General features: G+C 43.6%; 1 pseudogene; it reads left to right on the top strand.

Moving 5' to 3' along the window:
- Nucleotides 1-13,323: 13,323 nt before the first annotated feature.
- LOC129397123 (cilia- and flagella-associated protein 144-like) lies at nt 13,324-13,811 on the top strand (annotated as a pseudogene).
- Nucleotides 13,812-24,539: the final 10,728 nt, after the last annotated feature.

The following is a 24,539-nucleotide window of genomic DNA, read 5'->3' on the forward strand; positions in this document are numbered from 1 at the left end:
GGGCCTCACAGGTCTGCTGAGCTGGTGGGAGGTCCCCTGCCCATGCTTCATCCCAGCCCAAGGTAGCCCGTGCTAGTCATGCACCCCCACCACCAAGTAACAGAAATTGTCTGTGCATATGATGGACTGCACTGAGCTTGGTGGACAGGTTTGAGAACAGGAAACTGACAAAAGGACTGAAGTGGAAAATGTCTTTGAACCCAGGGTGACATATCTCCCTCTTTTATCACTTGAAAGTGATAAGGGGGGATGTTAACCAGCATCAACAGCAAAATGACCCTGCCTTTCTGATGGCCCCTGTCTTCTCTTTCCCTAATTTTGTTTTCTCCATTGGGTACGAAATATGTGCTGGTGAAATTTACCTCATTTTACTGATTAGCACAAGTACAGAAGACATCCATTAAACAAATATTTATTGAACATCTGCTCTGGCGAGGCACTGTGTTATATCACGGGAATGGAATGGTGAATAAGATAAAGATGACTTTTCTCCTCACAAATCTAACAACCTCAAGTTATTCAACTGCAGTCAGAGTTCTTCTGATTGACCCTTCTACTCACCCAAAGCTTCTTTCCTTTCCATTCCAACAGCATCTTTTCAGATGTTCTATTTGGCTCAGATGTGAAAATGCATGATCATGTCCGTTGCTATAAGCCACTGCTTTCATTTCCTAACCATTGACAAAAGGGACTCTTGCTGGTGCACCATCACCACCTCTCTTGCACAACTCAACATTTCCCAGAACCTTCACCCATCTCCTCCCTCATCCCCACTCCTCCTTCCTAAGAAAAGCATGCCTCTTTTCCAAACTCAGCCCCTCCACTTGTGTTCTAGGTTTGATTTCTCAATCCTCCCAGCTCCCAATGCAGTCTCACCTTTCAAAGGGTTCTTCTATGTCTCAGTTCTGACGTCTGTATCTATCAGCTTCAGATAGTGATGTCTGTATCACTCGCTCTCTAAGCATGTTCTAGACACACATGCCCCTATAACTAAAGCCTTCCCTGATCTTCACTTTCCTATGAAACCACTGCCCTACCTCTCTCCTTCCTTTCTCTACCCAAATTCTTACAAAAGAGCTCTACTCCAGCCTTCACCGCCCCCACCACCCCCCTACCCCCTGGAACCTTGGGGTTTGAACTGCTCATTGAAGGTAACGGATTGCCTTCTGACTGACTTGCTAATGAAATCTTCTCAGCTCTCATCTGTTCTACACTGGTGCCATTTGACACTTTGACCACTTCCTCTTTGACACTCTACTCTTGGCCTCCATGACACCCGACTTTCTTCTTTGTGTCCCTTCCATCACTCTGATTGCTATTTTTGGGTTCATTCACTGATTCCTCTTAAATGTAGGCATTTTCTAAGGATCTGTCTTTCCTTCTCTTTCTAGAGACTCTCATAAATTCTCATAATTTCAACTATCAGCAAATGCCGATGGCTTCAAGACCCATATCAAGCCAGTCTTCCTTCTCCCCCTCCTCACTTCACCTCACCTGCAAATTCACTCATGCTACCTACAAAATATCCATCACACTTCTTCACTTCTTTCATTACTCACTACCACTGTCCAAATTCAGGTCTCATCATGTCTCACCAGGAGCGTTCAATAGCTTCCTGTTTATTCTCCATGTGTGCCCTAGTCTTAGTGCATTCAATTTCATTTCCTCCTCAATAACCAGCAATGGTTCCCACAGCCCATGGAATCATGTCCACATTCATTGCTTAAGAGTCTTCACTCTGGATGCATGTCCTTGCTCAAAATATGGGCAAATTATTTACCTTCTTTGAGCTCTGTATCCTTACCTCACAGCATTGTGGTAGGAACCGTTGTTCAGTTTGTACACTGCAGGAGTGTGTCCAGCTGATGGAGCAAGTGGCAACTAAAACCCAACCCATCCTCCAATCACTAAGTCCGTCCCACGACCTGGGCTGAGCTTGAGTCTGCTCAGAGAAGGAGGTACTTTTCTCTGCAAAGGAGGTACCTTTCTTTTCACACAAAGGTACAGTAAGGGCTGGGACTTCCCCAGATTTCTTCTTCAACACATGCATTTTATCCTCATACTTGACACTCAGGCCCAAATCTTCTATTTTTCCCAAATATGCTGTGTACATTAAGAAATCAGTGTTTATGTTCCCATTATCTCTACAGCCCTTTGTCCTCCCATTCTCTGCCAGGGGAAACCTTCTCATTCTCCGATGTCACTTGGTTTGGGAGGGCTCTGTGCATTCCTCCTGGCTTGGGACTTCCCTTTGAGTCCTGCATCCTGGTTACATATTTATAGAGCACTTATGTCAGTTTGTCTTGGATTGTACTTTTGATAAGGAATCTGCCTCCTCCATTTGTGTTGGATGACCTTAGGTCAGGACCCTGAGTGGAGCCCACCCATGTTTGCTGGTTTGAGTTCAGTGCTTCTTGTAAACCTGGGATTGTAGCTAAGCACTATAACGGTGCAGTTTGGGACACAAAGGTGTAGAGAAGAGTTTAAGGCTTAAACATGCATATCTAGAAGGAGCTAGATTAGAGAATGATTTTAAAATAACCCTAATTAAAGCAATAATAGTCATCATAGAAAACATAACCAAAAAAGAGAGAAATCAAAATTACTTGTAATCCCACCACTCAAACCTTTGTCATCATTTTGCTCTATAACCTTACAAATGTTATTCTATATATATATATATATATATATATATATATATATATATATATATATATTTTAGATGGAGTTTCACTCTTGCTGTCCCAGTTGGAGTGCAGTGGTGTGATCTTGGCTTACTGCAACCTCCGCCTCCCAGGTTCAAGAGATTCTTCCACCTCAGCCTCCCGAGTAGTTGGGATTACAGGCGCATGCCACCACAGCCGGCTAATTTTTTTGTATTTTTAGTAGAGATGGGGTCTCATCATGTTGGCCAAGCTGGTCTCAAACTCTTGACCTCAGGTGATCTGCCCGCCTTGGCCTCCTAAAGTGCAGGGATTACAGGCATGAGCCACTGTGCCTGGCCATATTATTTAATTTTTAAAATAAATTACCAACTTTTTCATGTGTTATACTATAGTTTCTCATGACATAAATACTTTTCTTTAACATTATTTTAATGTCTGCATCATATTTTATTGTATGCTTGTACCATAATTTATTTAAATATTACCTGAATTTCATTTTTTCTGTTTTATATAACACTGGAGTCAACATAATTATAACTAGATATCTGGCACACCATTAATAATCTCTTAAGAATAAATGCCTAGAAGTAGAACTGCAGGGTCAAAAATTGGGTGTTGTTTTCTTTTCTTTCTTTTTCTTTTTCTTTCTTTCTTTTTTTTTTTTTTTTTTTTGTGACAGGGTATCACGCTGTCTGTCACCCAGGTTGGAGTACAGTGGTGCAATCATGGCTCACTATAGCCTTGATACCCCGGGCTCCATCACATCTGGTTAATTTTTAAACTTTTTGTAGAGACAGGGTCCCACTATATTGCTCAGGCTGGTCTCGAACTCCTGGGCTCAAGCAATCCTCCTGCCTTAGGCTCCCAAAGTGCTGGGATTACAGGTGCGAGCCACCATGCCTGGCCCAAAGTTAGGCACTTTTTAAAGATTTTTTGATACCTGTAATGAAACGGGCCCTTGGAATCATCAAGCTAACCATTCCATTTGAGATCAATGGCTCGCCAATTTCACCAGCCTGGCCAAAATGGGTATTGTCAGAGCACAGAATTTTAAGGTTGGAAATAATCTAAGAGTTGATCTGCCCCTTGGGTCTCACTCAGAATCAACTGGGCATTATGTATTTCCTTAAGCTCCTCAGTTAATTATTCTGTGCAGTCAGGTTTGAGAACCACTAATGTAGTCAAAACCCCTCACTCTAGATTTGAGGAAACTAAGAGCCAAAGAAGGTACATAACTTTCCTAAATTGACCCATGGAAGGTACACAAATAAAAATGTATCCAAAAGATAAAGGAAAAGAAAATGATGTATTCAGGTAGAAAATTAAGTAGTAATCATTTCAAGTTAATTATGGATAGGAGAACTAGGTATTTAAATTTAAAATCATATTCTAAGCATGAAGACTGTTTAAGAACACAGAGTGAAAAGAGCGCTTGTCTTTCTTCTATTCCATGAAGAAACCATTCTCAGCCAATCAATTCACAGCCATTTGTTCATTTCAAAACTTGTATATTTTTAGTCTAACTTTACAAAGAAGAGGAGATAATAACAAGGACCCTGATAAATTAACTATGTATGTGTGGGGTGTAAGAGACACTAAAACACAATTTTACACAAAAGTCAACCCTGATGGTACCAGTCAAATAACTGGGTCTTTTTGTGAAAAAGAAATGAAAATATCTCCCAGTAACCACAAAATACTGTAATCTTGTGGTTCTAAAAACCTTTAGTGAATAACAGTAAGACATGGTTGGATTTTGTGTTGATTTCAGGTTACATTTATTTCAGGTTAAAGAAAAGGTGTAAACTTGTGAGATATGCCATTTCTCCAGACTTGAGCACATGGAGAGGATTACCTGCATGTGTGTTTGGTGAGAGGAAGGGTACAATAGCCTAGAGACCATGTCTGAGACGACATGTCTTTTAGAGAAGCTGAATTAGCATTTGTGATCAATGGTTACTTCCAATCACCACTTTACAAGAAAAAGTGATTTTAGCACCTTCGTTTCTGAGAAAGGCAATGTTCTCAGAAAGGAAAGTTTTTAACTCTGTTATTTGCTGCTCTCAGGAGATACTTGTGGTTTTGAGAGTGTTACTTGCCTGTTACTGAATCCACATTACTACTCCTGATGGTGAAATGAAAAGAGATATTACTTTAGTATGAATGACTCACTGGGTAACTCTGTAGATGAGTGCCTTCCTGCATTGCTGTGAGTTGCATGAGGCATGGCCTCAGATTCCAAAGTGCTTAAACTACAGAAAAAGGAAGGAGAGTAGACTCCCTTTCATGGAGGATCTCACACTCTGGGTGATGAGGCAGGTGCTCTGCATGATTCTCACATCACTTAATCTTCCCAAAGGAGACCCTCCAATGGAAAGAGTGTGCATGTAGGAGAGAATAAAGAAAATTGCCATTCCTGGAAACCATTCTACAGTGATATAATTAAGCCAAAGGAAAGAGCAGTTAATGGTGTTTGGAGAAACGAGAGTAACTTCATTCAGGAGATGATCTTACTCTGTTCCAGGACAGTTATGCTAAACCAGGAATGGGGCACATCAGAATCATTTGGTGGGAATCCCCCAGGTGGTTCTGAGGGCATCCCTTTCCCTCATTGTCTAGAGCAGGTTTTCTCAGCCTCAGAACTATTGACATTGGGGCCTGGCACTTCTTTGTTGTGGGCGGCAGCTGTTCTGCACATTGTGGGATATGTAACAGGACCCGACCTCCATGAAACTGATCTCCAGTTGCCAAATGTCATCATGTCCCCTGGAGCATGATTAGCTGAAAAGAACTAATGATAGACAGTAGAATTATGAGCAGGATAAGGGAGAAGGGTCTTAGATTGCCAGGCAAGGAGTTGACTTTTTAAATGCAAATGACATTCTTCTCAATAAATTTTGGATACTTTTTAATAGGCAATGGGATATTGGCTTTGTGTAGGAATGTACATTTTAGGAAAAGAGTGCTCAGAGATGGTTAAACAGGCACAGACAATATTAGAGAAGAATATACAAATAGTAAATCAACTAGGGTGCAGTTAGAAGCTTAAAGGCATAAATGTGATTATTTTGTTGTGGCCCCAACATAAGAGAAAATAAAGATGCAGGAAATATTTCTTTATTCTTTTGTAATGAGTGACCCTACCAGAGGGACCCTACCCAGAAATTGAACTTGAGTTTGTGTGCTAGCAGCAGTCCTTTAAAATGAGAGAAGTTTCTACTATGATGTAAGATAAGTTAGGATAAAAAATCACACGTGTTTTCTTGAGAGGCCATCCTCATTTAGAAAGTCACACCACCTCTGAAGCACCAACAGTGTCTTCCTTAGAAGGGTAGGTTTAGGGGAAAAAGGGAAAAAGTGTTGATTGCCCTAAGGAAAGAGAGTGACTCCACATAGTGGCATTGCTAATGGCCAGCGAGACCAGGGCAGACAGAGGCATACACTCGATCAGCTCCTGACCCAGTGCTCATTCCAGACACCAAGACGGGGACCCCAGCCTCCTCTGTGATATCCTGAGTGTGCCCTCCAGAAGCAGCTTTGCTTGTATGGGTAGCAACTCACCTCCCTGAGACTCACCCCTCACTGCCACAGTCTCCCTGGGTCTTCCACCAAGGAGATTGAACCCTCAGCCATCCTAGCCAGCTTCTACTTACAACAGAGTCCCAAATCCTCAACACCTATAGCCCAAATCCTCATCATCTCTTGCCCCTGAGGTGACAGTACCCTTACCAGCCCCTAAGCGGGGAGGGGCAAAGGGTGAGACAGGCTAATGGTGAAGATCCCTTTTACATTTGCTCTCTGGCAACAGCACATTAACTGCAGTCCTCAATTATGTCCCCGTCATGCTTGGCTCAACATTGTCCCGTACAGTTAACAATTGGTGAGTAAAGAAATGTGAGAATGTGGAAATTGGACACTAAAGTTATAATAGGAAAATTATCATCTTGCTTCTAATGCCAGTAGAAGTACAGTAGTTATGCCAAGAGGTTACTTAACATTATATTATGATTGGTAAAGACTCTGTTTTCTGATTACGATGAAATATAGCTAGAAATAATTAACAATGTTACATGCAAACAAACTGAACCGCTAGGAAAAAAGAAAGGCAACAACATTGTTTAAAATGAAACTCAAAAATCAAAAATCAAAACTTAAGTATCTCAATATTAATAAAATACCCAGAAGAATGCTGCATAGCAAACTTCTGGAATACAGCCAAAGCTGTACTGGGAGGGCAATTGTTTAATTCTTAAAAAAAAATAAAGTATTTGAATGAAGTTGCTAAGTACTTATCCTGAGAATTTAGAAAACAATCATGAGAGTCACAAATAAACTTGAAAAAAAAGAGGGAGAAGGACTTAAAGATAAAATTAATTGGTTAAGAGAAAATGTTTGCATTGATAAATTCAAGTGGAATAGAGGGTAGACAGTAAAATAGGCATCTCTGCCTAGTTAAGTCACAGGAGGGAGAAGTGAAAGTGAAAGTAAACAAAGTTAGAGATGAAACAAAGAACAATATACATTCAGAACATTAACTGCTTTTAGAAAGATTATATCTCCATATAGTAATTAATTAGAAAATTGTATGTGCATTATTTCTAGATAAGAGTAAATTACCAAACTTTTATTTATTATTAAAGAAATAAAAAAGAATCAAATAAATAAATGTGTCAGAAATAACAAATATAATTTAAGAATAATCACCAAAGTAGTACCTGACTCAGATAATTGCCTTCACATCTGTAAAGAAGAAATAATTTCCAGCCTATATTAACACTGCCAGAGCTTATTAAAAGATGAAAAGGTGTGTAATTTGCTTTATAAAGCCAGCATAATTTCTTTTCTTTTTTTTTTTTTTTTTTTTTTTGAGACAGAGTTTCACTCTTGTCACCTAGGCTGGAGTGCAATGGTGCTTTCTCAGCTCACTGCAACGTTCACCTCCTGGGTTCAAGCGATTTTCCTGTCTCAGCCTCCCAAGTAGCTGGGATTACAGGTGCCTGCCACCATGCCTGGCTACTTTGTTTTTGTTGTTTCTTTGTTGTTTTTGTTTTGTTTTGTTTAGTAGAGATGGGGTTTCACCATGTTGGCCAGGCTGGTCTTGAACTCCTGACCTCAGGAGATCCACCCACCTCAGCCTCCCAAAGTGCTGGGATTACAGGTGTGAGTCACCACACCTGGCAAGCCAGCATAATTTCTACAGGGCAGAGTTAGTAAATGTAAAGATTCATTCGTAATTTCATTTGCAAATATAAATGAAAATTACAAATAAAATTAGATAAATGAAGCACATTAACAAATATAAGTACACTGTATACTCAGGAATTCAAAGATGGCTTAATATCAGGAAATGTATCAATATGCTTCATCATACCAAAAAGTCAAAGAAGAAAAATCATATAATCATCTTAATATATGCCGAAGACTCCTATGACAAAATTCAATACAAATTTTCAAAATTTAAAGCTTTTAGTCAACTAAGCCTAGAAGATCATTTAATTTAAAACAATTTAAATGTAAAATAATTAAAATTTTTAAAGAAAATAAAAACAGCCAACATCATAGCTAAGAGTAAAACCATAGAGATGTCCCCTCTCATTCCTATTAAGCAAAATTTTAGACAGTCTAAAAATTAGACAGAAAAAAGAAACAAACACCACAAATAATGGAAAGAAAAAGACAAGTTTATTACTATTTCCGGTTATGATTGTCTATATAAACAAAATAAATCTGCCAATAAAATAAAATAAACAGCAGTTGACAAGTTAAAATAAAAGTAGAAAAACCAGGATTTCATCAGCCTGGAAGTAACTATGAGAAAAAAAAATGGAAAAAAACATTCCCAATAGCAACAACAAAACAATTTCTGAGAAGAAATTTTAAAGAAACTTAAGCCAGGATCTATGTGAAAAAGTACTGTTATATTAAGAGATATTAGAGAAATATTGTATTAAGAGATAGTACCTGTTTCTAGAGAGGCATAAAATTGTAAGTTAGCATAAATTCAAAACAATTAAAATCAAAATACCAATAGAAACTTAAGACACTAATGAATGAACAAAAAGAGTCAAGAAAGTGTAGACAAAAGTATAACGATAAAGGTGGCTGGTATTGTCAGATGTTAAAATACATTATAAAATAAAAATAGTCTGTGTTTATGCCTGTATTCCAGGATTGGGGATGACTTCTTTGTGCTTTTTGCATTTTCAAGTTTTTTTTCAAGTATTTATGAGCAGAGAAATATTTAAAAATGTAATACCACTAAGTCTTTCTCCAGCTGTGCCTGTTCAAGGCTCCCACACCCTTCCCTCTCTCCTCGTTCTTGAGTTCTTCACCCCAACCTCCACCTTCTAGTCCCCCCTTCATTCTTGACTTCATGTTTTGAGAAATTGAAGTCTTTGTGGGGCTCTGAACACTTCTCATGATTTTATGCTTCTTCTTCGTGTGAGACAAGGTCTTCGGCCACATCCACCTCCACCCCATCCACCGTTTCCAGCCGACATTCCTTTATGTGGGGATCACATTCTCCAGAAAGTTCTCTCTGACCTCCCATGCCCCATTTCCCTTGCCCTTCCTACACAATATGAAAATTAAACATAATAAAATTGATTCAAGAAAAAGAAACTTTGGTTGAAGGTGATATTTCGCTGTGGAAGGAGGGTATCTTTTATTGCCTTATGTTGAAATCTTTTCTACTTATTTCTTAATTGAGTTATTTTCAAGATTCATGTCTTACTTATGTTTGAAACCTTAGACTTCAAACCAGTTTATTGATCTCAACTCAAAAATACTTTTTAAACACAATTTGGATATATTACTAGGGATGTTTATAAGCTTATTCTTCAGTCAGATTTCAATAATCTGTTTGAAAATTGGCATAAAGAAATTGAAAGCCCAGAGATTTTAAAAAGCGTTTATAAGTAGAGCCTCTATTGAGATATGCAGAGCAGAAAGGGTGCCCTCAAGTGGCTTACACTAAATTTTATTGTTCAAAATATTCTAGAATGTTACCCTTTGTGGCCCCTGTCTGTTTTACTTAAATCTATTATAGCATCAGTGATCTAAATATTTTTCTGAGCTTTTAGACCTTCAACGGTTTCTTTTTGAACTTCCACAATGGGTTCTTATGATTCTTCTTTATCTCCTACGATATTTTCTCATTAGTTTTATTTTCCCCCATTTTAAAAGGAAGGGTTTATTAGTGAACTCAGCAGTTACAAGCCAAGGGGGTGAAAAAGTCAACTCTCTATTCAAGAGCAACTAGGAGTAAACAAACTTGCCCTTTTACCTGTGAATTCACACCTGGTCATGGTGGTGAGGAGGTGAGCAAATCGGGGCTTCCTGGCCATAGAAACAAGTGTGTATTATCAGCAGAATTTTTGTGTGTTTCTGCAGCCTGTACTGTATGTCTTATCTTAGGCAGCAATGTCAAACCAAGCAAAAAAGGAAAACTTGGTCATACTCTGATAGTTCTAGCACATGGTTCCAGCTAAAAGAAAAGGCAAAATCTTAGAGCTGTCCCAGGTCATTGCCCTAAGCTCCCCTCCTTAGAACAACCAGAGCAAAACGCAACCCACCAAGTCACACCATGTTCAGAAATTGAGTCATTATGGAAAAGGCATTGTTGCATAATGACTTATCTAATTCATCTATGTTGATTTAAGCAGTCTTTAAATCAGGCCTTTTAAAAAGAGAAAAAGAAAGAGATCTCTCTTTATTTGGGCATGTCAGGTATGAAAAGGAAATTTTCTAAGCATCCCAAACTCCCCAAATGGAACCAGGACGGGCTGTGCTCACAATCTGGGCAACCTTCTTCAGGACAGAGAAAGGTGGAGAGGTCTTTGATGACAATATGCCCGCTTAACCCAAAGCATGGCTGTGCTTAGCCCCCATTTGTGTGGTTGCTTGGCTTGTTCTTGTGTTTTGAAGCACCATCGGAACAACCCAAGTGTACCAGTGACAGCCCCAGTCCCTTCCTGGGTGTGCCCTTCCTCTCTAGCACCAGCCAATCGCCTGAAGAGACCCACTGATAGCCCATCTGCTCCACACTGCCTCATTAGGGATCAGCCCTCACTCTTTCACTTATTCCTAAAGCTTGTGTGTCTAGGAGTGGGGAGAAGTGATGGAGTAGTAGAGGATTATGACATTTATTGGTTCAAATTTAATTCCGCTTTCATAACTATAGAAAGCATTTGTCTGGCTAGGTTATGCCAAGTAGATACATTAAAAGTTGTTTCTCGGCCAAAAAACACATGAAAAAATGCTCAACATCACTCGTCATCAGAGATATGCCAATTAAAACCACAATGATATCATCTTGCACCAGTCAGAATGGCTGTTAATAAAAAGTCAAAAAAACAACGCAAGGACACAGAGAAAAAGGAACGCTTATACACTGTTGGTGGGGATGTAAATTAGTTCAACTTCTATGGAAAACAGTGTGGAGATTTCTCAATTAACTAAAAATAGAACTACCATTTGACGCAGCAATCCTACTATTGGGAATCTACCCAAAGGAAATGAAATCATTACATTAAAAAAGACACTTGTACTCAGATGTTTATTGCAGCACTATTCACAATAGCAAAATCATGGAACCAACCTAAATGTCCAGCCACAGTTGATTGGATAAAGAAAATATGGTAAGGAATACTATATAGCCATAAAAAAGAATGAAATCATGTCCGTTGAAGCAACATCATGGAGCTGGAGGCCATCATACTAAGTAAAATAACTCAGAAACAGAAAGTACAATACTGCATGTTCTCACTTAAAAGTGAGAGCTAAACAATGACTACATATGAACATAAAGATGGAAGTAACAGACATTGGGGACTCCAAAATGGAGGAGGGTGGGATGGTAGTGAGGGATAAAAAATACCTGTTGGGTACAATGTTCATATTTTGGTGATGGGTACCCTAGAAGCCAAATCCTCACCATTATGCAATATATCCATGTAACAAACATGCACATGTACCCAGGAATCTAAAATGAAATAAAATAAATATTTAAAGATTTTTAAAAAGTATTTTAAAGAGTAAAGCTTCAAACCAAGGAACACGGGGACCAAGGGTAAGCTAGGAAACGCCCAGGTCTGCTCTGACGCGCCCCCTGCAGGAGCCCGTCCAGACATGCAGGAGAGGCAAGGCCGCTGGTGCGCGCTTGGGGCATTTTGCCTTCCCTCCTACCTGCCCTCTCCTGACCCAAGTTCTAGCCCCACCTGCTTTGTCACCCACCGCCAGCCTATGGAGGTTCCCTCTCTGGTCCTTCCTGTCCCATGGGTAAAATGGACCTAGCATGTCTAATTGCGCATGTTCCCGCAGTGATGTGAAGGACTGAAGGGCTTTGAACGCTGCGCTGTCTTAAGGGAAGGCGCCTGGGGCACTGACTTCGTCCCCTTTTCCCAGATCCTGCTCAGAGCCGCTCCCCCAGGCCCCCGGCCTCTAACTGTATCCTAGCCCTCTGATCAGCCTTTGCCTACTGAGGGCAAAACTACAGGGTACAAGAATAGGGGTTGCTATGTCCCCCCATTTCCTCTGTCTTCCATTTCCCCGTTCGCTCCTAAACCCTGAGATGGGGCCCCAACTCGCGAGGGGCTCCCGGCTTCACGGGGGGCGCAGGTCACAAAGCACGTTCCGCCCTGGAACGCCCTGAGGAGATAAAAGCCGCGCAGGCCCCGCGCTCGCCGCGCACTCCGACCGTTCCCACGAGGGAGCGCTGCACTCGCTGAAAATGACTCGAAAGCTGCCCCGCCTTTCCGCCTCCCAACCCTGGCGCCCGCTCGGCGCCACCCTGCAGCGCCCTGGCGGTCGGCTCTTCTTTCCTCCCATCCGTCCCCCGTTTCTGGACCCGCAGACTACGCTCCTGTTCCATCCCACCTACTCGTCCTTCTGCCCCATCTGCTACCCGTCTCTGAACCAATTCGTCCCCGTCCACTACCCCGTCGTGGGCATCGCCCTGCCGAGCTCTTCCTGCCTGAATCTTCATAAGCGCTGCATCTGCCGCCCGCATGTCCGTTGGGGCCCCAACTTCCACTACGTCCCTCCCTATCCCCCCACGCCCCCGCCCAGCCCCTGCTTTTAGAGCCTGCCTGCAGCCCGCCCCCACCCAGCCACCCACGCGGCCCTGACGATCCACGACCCCACGGAGGGGCCCCTGCAGGTGCCGTGCTCGGGCAACGAAGGAGCGGACCCTGGGGTCCCCGCGGCCTGGCTGTGGACACGGGGACGCAGGACCACGGACACCCACCCTCGGCCTCCGCTGCCTGCTCAGCCAGCCGGGCCAGCCTCTGCATTTGGCAATGGCTTCCCCGTGGGCCTTGGTCTGGAACCACGGAGCAAACTACAGGCCCGAGACAGAGAAGGGAGAGCACGAGGAAGCAGCGCCTCTGCTCGCTGGGAGAGAAACGACTGGCCAAGGTGAGGCCTAACCACATGCCCATGACCTCCGGGTCTGTCCCGTGACAGGAAGCCCTTTCCTGGAGGTGTCCACGGGCGGTTGGGGTAAGGGCTGGGTCGCCAGGAGCTGGGGCTGTGGGAGTGCTGTAGCCTGGAGACCGTGTGGGACACCGTTGCCTGGAGAAGGCAGAAGCCCGGGGCCAGGGAGAGAGGCACAAGGGAGCAGAGAGCGCATCGAACCCGATGGAGCAATGCCAAGGCCATGGCGGGACACCCCAGGGAGAAGGTGATCCAGGATGAGGTCCGTCAGAACCAGATCTTGCAGGAGCTGTACCTCAAAGGGCTACCAGCCCAGAACGTCTATGCGCGGTATCACGTGAACCCCTCCACGAGGTCCACAGATCACCAGGAAGCCCATGTCTTGGCATGGTAACCTGGAGGAGCCTGGAGACGCCAGGTTTCCGAATCTCATTCACCACGCTGCCCAGGGACCAAGGAAGAGGGACCCAGACACAGACCGAAAACCAGGAAAGTGCATGGGACTCAGGGCCCTCCCTCAACCCAGAATGCCCAGATCGCAGGCTGAACCACTGCAGGGTCTGCAATGACATCGCTCTGTACAAGGCTCAGATGTGGAGCCTGGGAGGAGATGATGGCCACCAGTGGCATCCCAGCAGTGGACTGAGGCGCCGGATTTCATGCCCTAAGTGTGCACTGCCCCCAAAAATAAATTTTTTATGTTACTTTTGAGCCATTGTATAATTTATACCCAAACACACTTATGATAGGAACCCCAAACCTAGTATGGCTTTTTAATCTCTTTTCCAAGGAGAGAAACTTACATGATTTCATAGAAAAATTCACATTGCTACGGTGATATCAATCAGAAAGAAGTCTGCCGGAAAAGACTAACATATTGAGGCTTGTATTTGTTAGGATTATTTCCATTGTGAGAAACAGAAACCAAATTTAAGCAGAAATGAGAAATAGTTAACTCCTAAACTTCAGAGTTCCAAGGAATTCAGGCATGACAGGATCCAGGGACTCAAACAATGTCACAGATCTCTCTTGGTCTCTCTTTCCTTCTCTGATTCTGCTTATCTCTTGACTCTTCACTTTTGACATGATTCATTCTTGACGCTAACAAAATCTATCCTTGTGGAAGGAAAGACTGCTACTAGCAAAGCTATACCCACATTTCAGAGACAGAGTAGGAGAGGGAGCAAGAGAGAGACAATTTTTCCCACCTAATCCAGCTGAAAAGAATCTCCGAGGATTTAGGTTCATCTATCCTGTGTTGCAAAGCTGCCTACAAACTGTGCAAGCTGTACCATGTTAGGGTTGACCAAGCCTGGGCATGGACTCACAGGAGCCAAATGCACACAGGAAGCTTCCTAGTGGAATCAAAGGAAGGGTGAGAAAATGTACTGCTCATACCCAAAGTGTAGTCTATTACAAACTTACACATTCTCCGGGAATAAACTATAGAGTAGGAGGGAAACTGTCACTTAGGGGCACTATGGCTTATTGAATTTTGGAGTCAGCCAGCCCTGGGTTCAAATACTATGGAGTACTAGGGAAAGCGATCAAAACTCTCTAAAGCCTGATATATAGGCATGTGCAAAATATACCTCAGAAGGTTCTTGTAAAGGCTTGTACAGCCACTGCCTGGCACATACTAAATGCTCAACAAAACATGAATCCCTATAGTGGTCAGCAGCACCATTTCATGATGCCGAGTGTAGTTTGCTGTGACTTGTTTATATGTTTAGACAAAACACCTGCATTCATTCAACGTTGTCCTTCCTTGTCCTTTTGTCCAAAGAACATTGTAACATCATCCCCAGAGTGGTGCCCACTTATGCCTTCTTCTCACAGCAGCCCGCACTAAATGTCAATTCTGTACTCCTTTCCTATAACAAAGCTTCCATTTTGTCTCCTTTCTATCTCAGCCATCAAATTGAAATGCAATCAAATAAATGTACCCTTGCAAGTGTGTGAATGAAGCTGTTGGAGACATTAATAAAATACTCTTGCTGATTGCATACATTAACTATTTTAAAATTTTAATTCTAGAAATGTATGTAGTAGTAGACTGGTCTCCCCCAGAGATGTTTTAGAGCAACACAACTTTCCAGCATCTCTAAAATGTTACTGGGTAGGTAACTGCCTATATAGAAAGCCAGGTCTAACTGAGACACAGCATCAAGCAATAGGCATCAATTTTATTACTGTTGTCAATAATAAAAGTCTGTTATTGTCATTCAAGCCAATAGCAGGCTTTTATTTGGGACATAGAATCAATGGCCTTTGATGTTTCAGATATAAGCTGTTCCCAAAAGCTTGAGCCCAGAATAAGGTAACAAAAGCATCCTACATTAAAGCTGGAAGTGAATAAGACTATGATAAACTCACAAGTAACCTTGTGAGACAATCTTAGATTCTGTTTTGTATGTTATATTTTGCTATATATAACTAATATAAATATTGTGCATATTATTCTGAAACTTTTTATCAGCATGGCTTGAAGTTTACCCATGTTCATACATGTATCTGAAGTTCATTCTTTTTAAACTGCAGATAATAGTGGATTTGGGGGATGTACACAGCTTCTCTGTACTCCTATCCACGGACATATTTAGTCTGCTTCCAAAATTCCACAGTTACAAATAACACATCAATAAATATTCTTATGCACATGCCCTTATTTGCATGAATAAGAGCTTCTTTAGGCTATGTGCCTAGAACAGCTATGAGCATTATGGCTAAATGCTCTCTCCACAGTGATTCTACCAGTGAGCAGTAAGTTCAACAGAGAAGCATCCCTACTGCCCCATGACCTCACCAACATTGCCAGGCCCTTTAAACTTTGCTAATCTGCAAGATATAAAGCAGTAACTATTGTGTAATGACATGTCCCTTATTATTAGTGAGGTTGGGCTCTCCTATGGGTCTTGATTATTTGGTGTCCTGTGGCTTTGAATTTCCTGTTTATATTGTTTGTCCATTTTTCTATTGTCTTTTTTCTTTGGTTTTCAGAAGTTCTTTTAGAAAATGTGGTGTCAGATGCCACACAGTATCCTTCCTCTTGTTCAAGATCTTCAGCAGAGGCTGAGGCTGAAGACAGAACATGCTGAGCACCAGCCACAAGCCCACTGAGAGGGACGTTCCCTAGGAACTGGCCCCACCCACAACCCCACCCCAATGAGCAACCACTCCACATATGAGGAGAGCTCACAGGTCGTCTTTGGGCCTTTGTGTTTGGTTCATGAAAAGAGCTTATTTCTTCCTCACTCTACCAGGGTGAGGGGAGATCCCCAAGATAATTATTCCAAAACTTTGAGTGCCATCAATAAAGTGGGACTGGATTTTGATTCCAGCTGTGCACCTGATTAGCTGGTAGATTCACTGTACTGTCTGTCCCTGAGTCCCTGAACTAGAGAAAAGTAGACTTGAGAAGAGGTGGTGTGGTGAGGCCCTGCCCAATGGAGTGGGCCATGAATGCCTGCTCCCCTCAAAGTTGGGCACATGCCACCAGAGGTTCTGATTCCTAAGAAGTAGGGAAATGGAGCCCCAGCGCACCTGCAGACCTGAAGGTAGACCGTGGTGGGAAACTGAGCTAGAAGCTCCAGGCACAAAGCAGCACAGGCCCCACAGGTGTGCGTGTGAGGTCACCCACTGCATGGCAGCCTGAAAGCACAGCTGGGTCCCTCCAAAACCCACCTTTGCCAGGGTCTCTCCTCAGATGTGAGCCCCTTGTAGGACATGAAGGTGTCACCATCCATCCACTTGATGCCCTTGGGCAATGAGCAGGGATGGCAGTTGTGGTACCCCAGGCAGAGCCATCATATGTAGTCAAAGATGTAGACATGGTTTTTTCCCTCATCTCTCACTGCTCCAAATGAGGTGGGAGAGATGGAGGAAGAGGACAGGTGTGTGACAGCAGCCCATCACCACCTTTATTCCACCCACTAGTCTCAGCTCCCATATCCCATGAGCAGAGTAGAGGAAAAGAAAAGCTTGGAATCAAATGATTAAAGTTTTAACATGAACCAGAGCTGAATCTGATAAACACCAAATGACTCTTCAAAGCACCAGAAGTGACTGCAAAACTATGAAACCTAGCAGAAATAACTGAAGGGAGCTTCTACCTAATGGAAAAAAAGGGCTTGACTTTGGGGAAAAAAATCATGTTTCTACCATGCTGCCTTGAACTCAATTACCTGGCTACACCTCTCTTCCACCTGCCACAACAGTCTATGGGGCTGTTGTGATTATAAAGTGAGATTTCATTTGACACTCTTCCCACCTTGATGGCACATCTCTAGAAAAGCCTACCCCAAAATGTTCACCCATCCAATCCTGAAGCCTAGGGCTGAGTGTTGTGTCTTTAATTCATTCATTCCTCTGTGTTTCTGAGGCAAGAAGGAGGCATGTAGAATCCGGGCTCCAGTCAGCTCTCTGCATGCATTTTTATTGCTTTCTGACAAATCAAGGTTGCATGTTCTTTTTAGAATCCCTTTAGGAAGTGAAGGAAAAACAACAGGGCGCTCCCTGCGGGACACGTGGGGCAATCGCTGGAGCCCTCACTTGGGTTTGGGACTTAACGCTACTCATCTGCCTGGGTTGTAAGGTCCCTTCTTTGTCACTGAGGTCAGACTACCAGATACCTCCCTGGAACATCCACAGGGTTCGTGTTGTGGTGGACAGACCCTCAGGGGCAGACAGAGTGAGGCGAGGACGAGCCCTGAAGACAGGCCGTTCTTTCCCAGGCCGCTCCGTCCTCAGCAAAGCAGGACCGACCCTCCCTCCACCCCGCGCCACCGCCCCCGCCACCCCTCCCCACGGGCCAGCGGGACCTCCAAGCATGATCTCAGTACTTATTTCAGGCTGGTTTCACCCGATGACAATTTCCCTGAGTACCAAGGGAAAACCACTATAGATTATTTATTCTAAATAAGCCAAAACAACGTCCCAAATGGACATGCCTGGTGGAGGTTTTAGCCATGGGTTTAATTGAAACCAGACAGCTCGGAGGAGAGCACGGCTCTGTTTCAAGTTCCCAGATGGCTCCTGGCCGCAATGTTTTCCCACACTCAGGCCTGATGTGGTGTGGAGCCGGGCCATCACCTGGCCCCTAGGTCAGAAACAGGTGCCGGAGCTGTTGCCTCTTCCTCAGGTGGGGGCTGGGGGTGTCACAGTCAGGTCAGCCACAACCCCTTGTGACTAGTGTTGCATTTTTTAAAAAGAAAGAGAAAAAGAGAGTCTCTCATCAAATGGCTTTCTTCCATGATTTTCCTCCTGCTCTCTCTCTGCATCTCCTCACTCCCCTACCCCCAGCCATCTTCCCACCCCTTCCTTGTGGCTGTCTCCTCCATCTATTAGATCATGCATGCCATCAGGGCAGAGACATGCCTCTATGCTCACCTCTGTATCCATATAGGAGGCCCATGTGTTCAATGAGTGGCAGAAGGTGACAACAAAACTACAAAAGGCCAGTTTGGGACTTTTGCAATAGCATGGCTAAATGACTACCTGAGTTCTCCCATTTCCCCCTAAAGTGGCTACCATGCACCTTTGGCTTGGAAGGTAGACAGGTGGCATGGAGGCAAGTACAAGATTGGTCCTTTGAGATCCCTGAATGCTCTTTCACAGAGGCGAGGTTTCCAGGAAACCAAACAAAGCCCATCTTTTGGTCTCATACCCTAGAGAGGTGGAACAGGCACCCTCCTAACGCTAGGTTGCCCACTGGTCTCTTGGGAGCTGCCTTGAACAAGGCCTGAAGGGACACCCGGTGCTCAACACCGAAACAGAAATCTGCCACTGTTTGATATTTGTCCTTCAAACCCCTAGGTTGGATTATAGATACAAATAAAATTAGGCCAAATGGTCCTTACCTTGCTTGGAAGCCATACAACAGATATGCAAATTAACTTGGGCAGGAGAGACCCGAGCAAATCTCACCACTGCTGTTGCATCCAAGTTCCCATCATTCATTCATTGGGCCAAGCTCTGTGGAAGGTCTAGGGTGCCAGCAGTGTTCTGAGGGTCCTCAATTCCAGAGAAGGCCACGGCTGTACCTTCCAAAGCATTTATTTATTGGCCATGGTAAGAGCTGAGAGATAAAGACCCTTAATTTTCACACAGAATAAAATAGAGCCTACCTATTACTCATTCAATCAGAAAAGCTTTGTGGGCATTCTGACACCTGACTGATGTTGCTTGAAACAGAAAAGTTGGAAAACTGGAAAGAGAATTGATTTTCAAGCATGGGGGCTGGGAGTAAATGTCCTACCATTGCCCACCCACCTGCCCCCAATCAAGTACTTGGCTTTCTTACTTCAATGAGCAGATAATTGATTGCCTACAAGAAGACCTACAGGCTTCTCAAGATTCCAAGCATCCCCTTTAGAAATGTCTCTAGAGCCTGGTGTGGTGGCTCATGCCTGTAATCCTAGGACTTTGGGAGGCCAAGGTGGGCAGATCACCTGAGGTCAGGAGTTTGAGACCAGTCTGGCAAACATGGTGAAACCCCCGTCTCTACCAAAAATACAAAAATTAGTTGAGTGTGGTGGCATGCACCTGTAGTCCCAGCTACCTGGGAGGCTGCGGCAGTAGAATCACTTGAACCCAGGAGGTGGAGGTTGCAGTGAGCCGAGATTATGCCACGGCACTCCAGCCTGAGTGACAGAGCGAGACTCCATCTCAAAAAAAAAAAAAAAAAAAAAAAGTCTCGAGAGTATCTGTGCCCTGTCAACTGTGATATGTGAAATGAAATCAGAGAGAGTGACATGAAAGCAGGGTCGGGAATAGCCCAACATCCCAAGCTTTCTCTTCGTTTTAGGGGACTTCAGCCTCCTCACAGGAAAGCAGCTCTCCACTGCAGCCTGCTGACCTCAAGCCCCTGCCTCCTCCAACCTCTTTCTCTCTGGGACCACACACATGGGAATCATAAACACAAAAGACCCTGAGACTCAGTATGGGCTTTTTTTGTTGTTTTGCCTTGGTTGGGGCTGGGAAAAGAGATAACACCAGTCAGGTCTTATGGTTGCTTCTGTTTTTAATTAACCTGCTCTACTAGAGTAGGTACTGGGAAAGGCCAGATGGTTCTCCCCTTTTGTTAGGAGCTCTGAGCTTTCTCCACCCCTGTGTTATGGCCTGTTAAGTTTTTAGGATCCATCCAACTGGATGGAAGCAATGGCACCATCCACCCCTAGGGAGGCCTGCTTGAGAACGTGCCCTACTGAGAATCACCAGCAGCAGAGAAGGTACAATGGATAAACATACAAGACAGGGGACTAGTGGGGCTGGGAATTGCACAGCCACACCTTGAAACAGAGAAGTGTATTACTAGGTCCTTCAAGACCAAAAACATCCCATCACAGCTTGTTGATCATTTCTTTTGGAATGCACAAAAAATATATAAAACAAGAAATTCCCCAGTGTCATTACCAAACTAGGAACTCAGGCTTGAGCCTGGGACACCTTAGAATAGGTTTTTCTTTCTGACATCTTCAGCCAGCATTGGTGGGAGTCACAACTGGTACAAGCTTTCCGGAGGGAAATTTGGAAGAATGCATCAAATGATCAGATATAAATAGATCTATTTAAAAGATAAATTCTTCTATTTCCAGTAATTTATCTAAGGCAAATGATCAGATGAATGCACTCTGTTTGTAAAAGTAACAAATAGAACAAACCTAAACATCCATGTGATGGTTCACCTTATATGTCAACTTGCCTGGGCTGAAGGATGCCCAGATTAAACATTATTTATGGACGTGTCTGTAAGGGTGTTTCCAGCGGAGATTAGCACAGGAATCAATGGACTCAGTAAGACAGTGAGCCTTCCCCAGAGCAGGTGGGCATCATCCAAATCCCTTGAAGGCCTGAATAGAACAAAAAGCAGAAGAAAGAGGAATTCTTCTCCACCCCTTTTCAAAATCTGCCTCACTCACTACTTGAGCTGAACCATCTCATCTTCTGCCTTCAGACCAGGATTTATATCATCAGCGCCACTGGTTCTCAGGGTGTTGGACTCCAACTAAAGAAATATTTCACTGGCCTTCCTGGGTCTCCAGCCCACAGAGAGTGGATTGTAGGCCTTCTCAGCCTCCATGATGATGGGAGACAGTTCTTAATTTTGTATATATATAAAAGTCATATTGATTCTGTTTCTCTAGAAAACCCTGACTAACGCAATTCATAAATCTAAGATTGGTATTGCAAGATCAAATCTATGTGAATATTCATATATACACCAAAAGGATAATGAATATTTTTATAACTTCCTGTTTTCATAAATTTACCCAACGAGCAAATAATCAGGGAGGAAAAAGCTGTTCATATTTTGAAAACAAAACAAAAATCTCCATCCCTAGTTTCATCCGGCTCTTCAGAATAGCCAGGATGTCTTATTTCACAGCAGACTTGCGTAAGTGTCTGAGGGTTGTGAGTTTCTTTGTTTTTAAAATTTTTTTTACTGCTGTATGTTTTCATGAATGAACTTCACTCATGGGCAGTCTTGTTTCACAAACTCATGTCCTCCACCACTCCCTGCACTGGATTATTTTGAAGTAAATCCGAGACATCATAGTATTTCATTCACAAATGTTTCAGTATGTCACCTCTAACACATAAGATGCTTTTAGAAACATAACAATGCTACCATTATCATGCCTAACAATTTAAAAGGAATGCTGTAACATCGTGAAATACCCAGCCAGTGATACACTTCCCTGGGGCCATGTCTAACAACTGTGTTACCCCTGGGTGGGTTATCTAATCTCTTACACACTTACTTTCTTCATTTTAAAATGGAGAGGATATAGGATAATTGACTGTTAATGAGATAATGTACTTAAAGAGCTTAGCTTAGGGTCTGGCACATGGCAAATGCCCCCCTACCTGGCAGCATCAGATCATTTGTGATGTTACACACATTTTCCGTTCACCGGGCTTTTGTACGAATTAATCCTTACTTTGTAAATGTCCTGTTCATATTCTCTGGCCCTTTTTGTAGTGGGCAATAAGGATACCAACATCGTATTATCCCTTTTTTACAGAGGAAGAAACTGGGGCACAGGGTTTTTGACTTGCACGAGGGATTTAGCTAGCATACTCCCTCAGCAAGTGGTTGAGTTGTGACTGGAGTCCAGGGGCCCGACGCCAGGGCCACCTCTCTGAAATCCCTATGACCGCAGTCCCCTCTTGCAAGCACACAGTAAACAGGGCCTGCTGATCCCCACTCACCACCCTTGGACAGACTGCGGCAGTCTCAGAAGCCCAAGAGTTAGGAACACATTCGAAAATGGCACTATCTCCACCTTCTCAGCAGCCGAAAAAGAAGAAAGATATCCTTGGCCTTAAGTTGGAGAGCCCCGAGAAGGTAATGTGTGCACCCCGGGATGCCCGCCCACCTATAAGGCTCCATTCTGGCCGCCTAGGTAGGTTGCGGCAGCCTGAACGGGGCTCTGTGAGCTTCGGGCTGGACAGCGGTTCCTCAGCAGCCACTAGAGGGCGCAATGGCGCCGTAGGCAGGCACCGAAGTCCTTGTTTGCCGAGCTCAGGCGTGATCTTGTTTGTCCTGTGTCTCAAGAGAGGAAATGTTCATCTCTTTCTCAAGGTTCTTCACCCAGTGAGCTGCTTTCTTTTCCTCTTGATGTCATCCTTTTACACAGGCAGGAAATTATGTTCACTTCTACTATCCTGTGGTCATTTAAAACCACAAACAAAGCTGATTGACCAGGAAGTCAGATAATTAAAAGAGCCATAAATTCTTGATAAAGCCTTGTTGATTGAAGAAAGCAAAGTAGCCAAAGTATCGTGATTGACAGGGGGACCAGCAGCCTGAGAGGCTGAGCTCTCCAGATTGCAGTGGAAAGGCATAAGTTGGTTATTAAAACAAGTTGGCGAGCTGTGACCAGCATTTTGAAAAATTGAGCTAGACTTGAACAAAATAGAACAAATAACATAGAACAGAGCTTTTTCCATTCCGTGTGTGCATACTGAGTTGCTTACTAAATTATGTTTCTCATTGTACTTCAAAGTTTTAAAAATATGAAAGCCTTGACCGGGCTCGGTGGCTCATGCTTGTAATCCCAGCCTCGGTGACAAAAGCGAAACTCTGTCTCAAAAAAAAAAAAAAAAAAAAGGAGGAGAAGAAGAAATTTGGAGAAATGAGGCCATCAGAGAAGATGAGAGGACGAAAATATTCATCAGGACATAAAGCTTTGGTGGCTGTCAGACTGAGAAACAGTCCATCTACTAAGTGTGGGGAAAAAAAGCTATTGTGCATGACCCTCATGTTTCTCTATAGCCTCAATCACAGATTGGGTTTTGCCCAACTTTTCAGTGGACCACACCACGAAGGTAGTGGATTTAAGGTGAAAAATATTTGAATGTTGACAAGCTAATTGTCAGATGATTTTAGCAGAAATCAGTTTTCATTATTTAAACCGATAAGAAAATGTTTATGATTTTGACAGGCATGGTAAACAAACAAAATTGTGATTTATGCGGCTCAAATGAGAATAAAATTTATTTCACAAATTACTGATATTTTTAACATTTACAGTTTAATTGTTCATTGTGGAAAAACAGAGAAAAGGGCATACGCTGTCCAAGCACAGGCTTCCATGTGGGCTCAGCCCACCATGACATGGGGATGAATCCCAATTCTCACCCACCATGACAGGTGATCCCCCCAGCTCTCACCCACCATGACAGGTGATCCCCCCAGCTCTCACCCACCATGACAGGTGATTCCCCCAGCTCTCATCCACCATGACGTGGGGATACCCCCCAGATCTCGCCCACCATGACATGGGGATGCTCCCAGCTCTCACCCACCATGATGTAGGGATACCCCCAGCTCTCACCCACTATGACCATGTGGATGACCACCCGCCCTCACCCTCCATGACATGGGGATGACCCCCAGCTCTCACCCACCATGACATGGGGATGCTCCGAGCTCTCACCCACCATGACGTGGGGATGCCTCCCCCCACCAGCCCTCACCCTCCATGACCATGGGGATAACCCCCAGCTCTCACCTCACCCTCCATGACCACGGGGATGGCCCCAGCTCTCACCCACCATGACATGGGGATGGCCCCAGCTCTTATCCCATCCTCCTCTTCTCTACGCCTGAGCTCAACTGGGTGTCTAGAATGCTAACCCTAGCTTCATCCTGCAGCAGAAAATAGGTGTAGGAATGAGGAGACATGGAGCAAAACAAGTCATCTTCCAGCCATAGGTGTCAGTCCAGCAAGTGTTAGCCAGTCGTGAGAGTACACTTCTTTCTTCTTGAGCCTAGTTCTGGGCCTGAAATCAGGAAAGATCTATTTTCTCCTTTTCTGATGTGGTGGGAGATGGGGGCTAATGAGGAAACCTGCCATGGGAATGCGAAAACCTCTACCTTGCTGTCAGTTCATCTGGTGGTATATCCCTGAGGCTTCCATTTCTCTTGGGTTA

This window comes from Pan paniscus, chromosome 12 (assembly GCF_029289425.2).
Source record: "Pan paniscus chromosome 12, NHGRI_mPanPan1-v2.0_pri, whole genome shotgun sequence".
Lineage (NCBI taxonomy): Eukaryota > Metazoa > Chordata > Mammalia > Primates > Hominidae > Pan > Pan paniscus.